This window comes from Pogoniulus pusillus, unplaced genomic scaffold (genome assembly GCF_015220805.1).
Source record: "Pogoniulus pusillus isolate bPogPus1 unplaced genomic scaffold, bPogPus1.pri scaffold_66_arrow_ctg1, whole genome shotgun sequence".
Lineage (NCBI taxonomy): Eukaryota > Metazoa > Chordata > Aves > Piciformes > Lybiidae > Pogoniulus > Pogoniulus pusillus.
The window spans coordinates 376,642-384,225 of NW_026974715.1; the positions used below are offsets into that span (position 1 = coordinate 376,642).

General features: G+C 57.3%; 1 long non-coding RNA gene across 2 annotated transcripts in view; it reads right to left on the minus strand.

The window, feature by feature from the left end:
• LOC135174490 (uncharacterized) overlaps positions 1-2,933 on the minus strand; it is a 31,195-nt gene extending 28,262 nt beyond the window's left edge. Inside the window, exon 1 of one of the 2 annotated variants that reach the window (XR_010301941.1) lies at positions 2,189-2,933. This is a non-coding gene — a long non-coding RNA (uncharacterized LOC135174490). The remainder of the gene's footprint in view (positions 1-2,188) is intronic. The other variant, XR_010301940.1, reaches the window with a different exon arrangement.
• Between the last annotated feature and the right edge of the window lie 4,651 nt (positions 2,934-7,584).

A 7,584-nucleotide genomic window follows, 5' to 3' on the forward strand; every position in this document is an offset into this window, starting at 1 on the left:
TTTTTTTTAATAAACGCCTATCTATATAGGCCGTCCGTATCGGCAGACACCTATCCCTTGGTTAGTAACGGGTTTGACGAGGGGGAAGGAAAAAAAGAAAAAAAAGGAAAAAAAAGGAAAAATAGAAAGAAAGAAAAAAAAAGGAAAAAAGAGAGAAAAAAAGGAGACGTGTTTCCCCAGCAGGGGGTATAGTAGCGTCCGATCTCTTGCGTTTCCACCAGCTCCTTTTATGTGGAAGCCTCTATGTCCTTCGTGGCCGGAGGAGGGGGGGAGGGGGGAAGCGGCCTGGCGGTGGGGGTGGGGAGAGGCCTGGTCGGCGGTTCCTTCGCGGCCTGGCGGTGGGGGAGGAGAGAGGCCTGGTTGGCGGTTTCTTCGCGGCCTGGCGGTGGGGGGGGGAGAGAGGCCTGGTCGGCGGTTCCTCCGCGGCCTGGCGGTGGGGGGGGAGAGAGGCCTGGTCGGCGGTTCCTCCGCGGCCTGGCGGTGGGGGGGGGAGAGAGGCCTGGTTGGCGGTTTCTTCGTGGCCTGGTGGTGGGGGGGGGGAGAGAGGCCTGGTCGGCGGTTCCTTCGCGGCCTGGCGGTGGGGGGGGAGAGGCCTGGTTGGCGGTTTCTTCGCGGCCTGGTGGTAAGTGGCCCGGGGTGCGGGTCTTCCGTACCTGGAGTTGTCCGGAGGTTCAATCGGTGTGTTCGGGCGCCATCTGTTGGAGGTCGGAGACCGGTGCAGTGAGAGATCGGGGCACTGAGAGTCGACTCTGTGGCTTCTGCGCAGCAGTGCAATTTATTAGGGCGATGCAGCGACCTTTATAGCCCCCAAAGGGGGTGTAGACAACTGACTTAGTTCAAGATTGGTACAAGTGGAGGGTACAGATTGGCTCCAGGTTAAGTGTAAGGCAGAGATAGGTTAACTTACAGTAAACACCTTAAGGATCCCACCCAGGGGGGGTGGCCAGAGTCAGCCACCTGGGCCGTGCCCACCCCAGAGGCGGGCAGATTCCACCCCCTGACAGCTGTGCGTGGGTTGCTCATAGTCACAGGCTCAGGCCCCTGGGAGCCTCAAGGCTCCAAGGACACTTCTCATCACAGGGTCTGATGTTTACCTTTCATGCTCCGCTGCGGGAGGAAGCTTCCCACAGGTCTGTAGTTTTCTGCTTCCTCCTTTCGACCCTTCTTGGGGATGGGCATCACCTTGGCCAGCTGCCAGTCTTCAGGGACCTCTGCAGTGAGCCAGGACTGCTGATAAATGATGGAGAGTGGCTTGGCCAGCTCAGCTGCCAGCTCAGCACCCGAGGATGGATTCCTCTTGAAGAATGGCTTCAAGAAAGAGGACATGCTTTGAAGGAAGCTCTGGACAACCCAGGCTTTGGGGGCAATCATGGTTCTATTGCTTTGCAATAGGCTTTTGACAGCAGAGAAGGCCTCAGTCGGCAAGGCTTCAGTGGGCATGGATGCCCTGCAGGCACGCTGCATGCTGTAGCACAGTGTTTTGCAAGCTCTCAAGGACACCTGCCCTTGACAACTTGGGAAACAACTTTTGCAGAACTGAGATCTGGGTAGAATGAGGCAAGAACTGCTTGCTGAAACCGCAAGGAGGTGGACCATGGAGCTGTAACCTTTAGAGCTGTGGCAAATCATATTCTGACTAGTAGGCATCATTTACTGAGAGTGTGTAACAACCCTGAGCTGTTGGAATAAACTTGTACTTGCTTAACCACCCCTATGGAGTCGATGGTGCTTGTACTGATCTGGGGATAGGAAGAAAATAGGGGATAGCATAAACCCAAAAGTATATCTATGCTAGGAAGAAAGAAACAAAGAGAACTAACAAAGGGAAAAGATGGCCTTAACCATTAGCAGAGGATGTATTCTCAAGTAGCAATATGAAAACATCCCAAGGGCAAAAAGCAAATACATCATAATGGTACCCGGGAGGAAGGAGCAGGACTCACCAGCACTCACCACAAACCTGTCAGCCAGTATGCAGAAGGAGAAAGAGCAGAAGACACAGGCTGATAAGGACACCAGAGACACTACACACCTGCATGATCATCACATTCCAGGCGAGGGGTGAAAAGTACATTGTGATGAAGACTCACAGCCTTCCTCCAACCGACCACTGCCCACATTTCAAACGCCCCTGCCCACAACTTCTGCGAGGAGCTACGCAGGCGCAGAGGACTGAGAAGATCATTACCAGAGGCAGCGGAGGCAGGCGGGTTTCAGTGAGAAGAGTGGACAGGCGCTTCAGGAATAGGCATGGATTCAGTGTAGACATGGGGGGGGCTTGCTCCTTTGGGCTGGGCACGATTTAGGAGGAGACATCCCCCGTGCAGCTTGCACAACAAACATACCTACTCTCTGACTTTCCAGTTCTAGAGTCTCCTTCCCTACGCCAGTACCAGATCCTCTCTGCGCAGATTCCATCCGGTCCAGTGCACTTGTGAGGATCCAACTGGCTCAGCAGCTCCATTACTTCTTCCTCATGGATCACTGGGAGGCTGCACTGGTCCCTGAAAGAGTCCAACGGGGGGCGGGAGCAAGGTGCGTGCGCGGCGCGCTTCGAGTACCTGATGGGAGCGGGGAGCGAGTCAAAGGGCGCCTGCACGGTGGGAGAGTGACGGAGAGCGATGAAGAGGAGGCGGAGAGCCGAGAAGAGCCAAAGTGTAGGGGGGGTGGGGGTAGGGGAAGTGAGGGAAAGAGCTGAATTGGGGGCGGGGGGAGGGAAGAAGAGATGAAGAGAGCCGAAGGGCGGGAGGAGGTGGGGGGGAAGTGACAGAAAGAGCCGAAGTGGGCGGTGGAGAGAGACGGAAAGAGCCGAGAAGGGCCGAAGGTGGGCGGTGGAGAGCCGAAGAGAGAGGGGGAAGGGAAAGAGCTGAAGAGGAGGAGGAGAGCCGAAGGGGGACGAAGAGAAACAAGAAGAGCCGAAGAGGAAGGGAAGGAGTCCAAGGAGGGGAGGCAAGGCGCATGCGCGGCGTGCTTAAAGTACCAGGAGGGAGGGGAGAGGGAATCGAAGGGCGCTTGCGCGGTGGGAAAGTGACGGAAAGAGACGAAGAGGAAGCGGAGAGCCGAAGAGAGCCGAAGGGCGAGGGAGTGATGGAAGGAGCCGAAGGGGGAAGGGGACGGAAAGAGCCGAAGAGAGCCGAAGGGCGAGGGAGTGAAGGAAGGAGCTGAAGGGGGAAGGGGACGGAAAGAGCCGAAGAGAGCCGAAGGGCGAGGGAGTGATGGTAGGAGCCAAAGGGGGGAGGGGGAAAGCGACGGAAAGAGCCGAAGAGAGCCGAAGGGCGAGGGAGTGAAGGAAGGAGCTGAAGGGGGAAGGGGGAAGGCGACGGAGAGCCGAAGAGAGCCGAAGGGCGAGGCAGTCATGGAAGGAGCCGAAGGGGGGAGGCGACGGAAAGAGCCGAAGAGAGCCGAAGGGCGAGGGAGTGATGGAAGGAGCCGAAGGGGGGAGGGGGAAAGCGACGGAAAGAGCCGAAGGGGGGGCAGAGCCGAAGGGGGGGAGGAGAGCCGAAGGGCGGGGGGCAGGGCGGAGAGTCATGGCGGGGGGAGGCGGAGGGCCCAGGAGAGCCGAATTCGCGGGCGGGGGGAAGGAGCCGAATGGGGGATGCGGAGAGCGACGGAGAGACACGAAGAGGGGTCGGAGAGCCGAAGGGCGGGGGGAAGGGGAGGGACGGAAAGAGCCCAAGAGGAGGGGAAGGAGTCCAATGGCGGGGAGCAGGGCAAGGCGCATGCGCGGCGCACTCCGAGTACCTTAAACCCTAACGGGTGACTAACCCTAACCCCAACCCTGACCCTAAACCCTAACCCCAACGGGTGACTAACCCTAACCCTGACCCTAAACCCTAACCCCAACCCTGACCCTAAACCCTAACCCCAACGGGTGACTAACCCTAACCCCAACCCTGACCCTAAACCCTAACCCTGACCCTAAACCCTAACCCCAACGGGTGACTAACCCTAACCCCAACCCTGACCCTAAACCCTAACCCCAACGGGTGACTAACCCTAACCCCAACCCTGACCCTAAACCCTAACCCCAACGGGTGACTAACCCTAACCCCAACCCCCTAACCCTAACTAACGAGTGACTAACCCTAACTCAGCTTCTCCCAAGCACCCCTAAGGCCTTCTCAGGGCTGCTTTTTATCACCTCCAGCCCCAGTCCACTCCAGACCAAGAGATTCCTGCAGACACTTCAGAGATGCCTGACAGAGCTCTAGAGACTGCTTCAGACCTTTCCCAGGTGCCTGCCGACACCTGCAGGCCCATACAAAAGCCTACAGACACCTACTGAATGCTGCAGACACCTGCAGACCCCTCCAGTGTCTTAGAGACCTCTAGGGACCCCTCCAGACCCCCACATGGCCCTCCACACCTTTAAAAGCTGCTTAGAGACCTCTGCAAACATCTAGAGACCTCTCCACACATCTATACATCTCTAGCAGGTGCCTACAGATGTCTGAAGACCCCAACAGACCCCTACAGATCTTTAGGAGGTCCCTAGGGCCCCACAAAGACCTCTCCAGACTGTTAGAGAACCCTGCAGACCCCTCAAGACCTCTACAGACCCCTCAAGACCTTTACAGACTTTTGAGACACCTGCAGCACCACAGACACCTCTAAAGACCCCTACCGAGCTGCACAGACACCTACAGAGCTCCACAGACCTGCAGAGAGCACTCCAGACCCCTAAGCATACCTACAGACACCTCCAGAGCCCAGCACACCTCTGCAGACTCAGAAACCCTCCAGACCTTCTACAAGACCCCTGCAGGCATCTACAGACCTGGACAGAGTTCTACAGGTGCCTGCTGTGCTGGTTTGAGCCTAGCTAGAACGTTCTGGTGAGCAGAACCAGATTACAGGCTGGAAAAGAAACCAGGGCTGATGTCTGCTGCGCTCTCAGTCTGGCTGAGCTGCATGGGAACAAGCAGTAACAGCAGCAGAGAACACTCTGGCACCACTCTCGCTGGGGCTGCTGCCGAGCTGCGTCTCTCTAACTTCACCCTCCAGTTGGGGCTAATCCACTTTGCTTCTTACCCTCTGGCTGAGCCTCTGCTCTTCCTTGGGACTGCAGTAAGGTTGAGAGGGGCAGGAGGAAGGTGCAGGGGTGTTTGAGAGCCCCTCCTGGGGACTCAGGTTTCTGGGAGGGGAGTTGTGTTCCTGTATCACCTTTTCCCTTGTCTATTGTTGTGTATAACTGTGTATACTGGAAATAGCTGCTTGTGTCTTGTGCCAGCTGTAAACAGAAGCTTCATTCATATTTCCAGAGCTGGATGAGTCTAGTCTGGGTGATTTTCTAAAGTGGGGGGGGGCTGGGAACACCCAAACCTTCCCATGGGGGTTGCATGTAACCTCCAGCTGATCGATGGACATTACCCTCCCCTCTCTGCAGGCAGAGGACAAGCAGCAATGGTTTGCAGCTCTACTGAGGGCTCTCTGCTTTAGGCTCTGCCCCTTTGGCAACTGGCCCAATGTCTAAAACATTTCAAACTCAGACTGCACTTGACTTGTAGCAACCCCTTAAGGGAGCCCACTAGCATCACAAGGGGAATGAAAAGAGGTGCAAAACACAGCCCAGGTCCTCCTTTAGTCACAGAACCACACAAACATCCAGGTTGCAAAAGACCTTCAGGGTCACCAAGTCCAACCTAGAACCCTACTCTACAAGATTCACCTTAAAATCATATCCCCAAGCACCACATCCACTCAGCAGCACTTCCAACTCTGACCGGGAAGAACAGCAGCCAGGAGCACACCAACAGCCTTAGCTGTGGCTCCCTCTACCAATCTGCCTGCCTGCCCCTTTCACAACTGGCTCCACCTGAAGCACGGTTTGGCAACCTGAAGCTCTCCTCTCTCCAGTGCAGAAACCAGAGCGAGAAACAAGGCAGACAGAGTGTGGCAGGGGGAAGCACTGATGGGAAGGCTCACAGAGGAGCACCACCTGGCAGACTGCTGGAGAAGTGGCACGCCGAGGTCACTGCCTCACACAGCTTCCAGCACACCCGGGAGGAAGGAAGGGCATCCCCCAGCCTCCTTTCACCTGAGCTGCTCTGCTCTTTGCTCTTCTCCTCGGGCCAAGGACAAGTCCTGTCACCAGCCACTGTGCAAAGCACACCAAAGCATCCCTCCCTCTGTGCCCAGAGCTGTTTCTCTCAGAGCACCGACCGGGCAGCCCAAGGTGTGCCCAGGGAGCTCCCAGCCACGCCTGTGCCTCTGTCTGCATGGATCAGACAGAGCTCCCTCCCAGCTGCACTGCCTGAGATAGCTTCTTGCTTCTCTGATGCCTCAGTGCCAGCTGCAGACTCACTGCAAACAGCTGGGAAGGCATCTTGGACACTGCAGCTGCAGACACTGAGAGTTAGCTAAAGCCTCCCAGCAGCACTCATGCTTACTCCTCAAGGGAAAGAGACAAATCTCACCCACAGCCTGCACACTGCCACTGCAGCTTTCTGTGCACATGCAACTGGGTCCAGTTCTGGAGCCCCAAATACAAGAAAGAGCTGGAGGGGCTGGAAGGTGTCCAGAGAAGGGCCACAAGGGTGATCAGAGGAATGGAGCTGCTCTGCTATCAAGACAGGCTGAGAGAGCTGGGGTTGTTCAGTTGGGAGAGGAGAAGGATCCCAGGAGATCTTACTGTGGCCTTCCAGTACCTGAAGGGGGCTACAGGAAAGCTGTGGAGGGCCCTTACAGGGTGACAGGGAGTGACAGGACTGTGGGGAATGGAGCAAAACTAGAAGTGGGGAGACTCAGACTCACCCGTGAGGGTGCCCAGGGAGGTGGTGGAAGCCTCATCCCTGGAGGTGTTTAAGGCCAGGCTGGACGAGGCTTTGGACAACCTGATCCAGTGGGAAGGGTCCTTGCCTATGGCAGGGGGGTTGGAACTGCCTGATCCCTGAGGTCCCTTCTAGCCCTGACAATTCCAGGACTCTACAGCTAACAACAGCTCCCAGGAGCTGCTGTGTCCAGAGCAGCTCCATGGATACAGAACCACAGGAGCACATCAAGAGCTGTGTGAGCAGCTACAGCCTTCTTCTCTCCCCGCTGGGCACAAGCCATGGCCATGCACGGGTAATCAGCTACCAGCACTCAGCCACTTGGGACAGGAGAGCAGAATGAACCCCTGGGAAGCCACAGAGCCCAGGCTGAGGCTTGCTGAGTGCAGCAGAGCTCACACTGCTCAGGCAGCTGCAGGCAGTGCTCTGCTTCTCAGTGCTGGCACTGGGCACATGGGGAAGCGAGGCTGAAACACAGAGGGGGAGGCACAGCACTTCAGCTTGGCAGCCTCGAGAGCTCAGCCTCTGCTGCTCTGCAGGCTTTGCCCCTCCTGCACAGCCCAGAGGCCCTGTGCTGCTCCACCTTCCTCTCCTGCCTGTGCCCAGAGCCAAACACTGGCACCACCAGCACCAGCCCTGCTTGGCCCCCACGCTGCCGCCGGCTGCACACCCTCAGCTCCCTCAGCCTCTCCCCAGCAGCCTTCCCCTCCAGCCCCTCCCCAGCCTCCTTGTTCTCCTCTGGCCCTGCTCCAGCCCCTCCAGCATCTCTGGCAGGGGGGGCCCAGAGCTGCACACAGTGCTCGAGGTGAGTCCT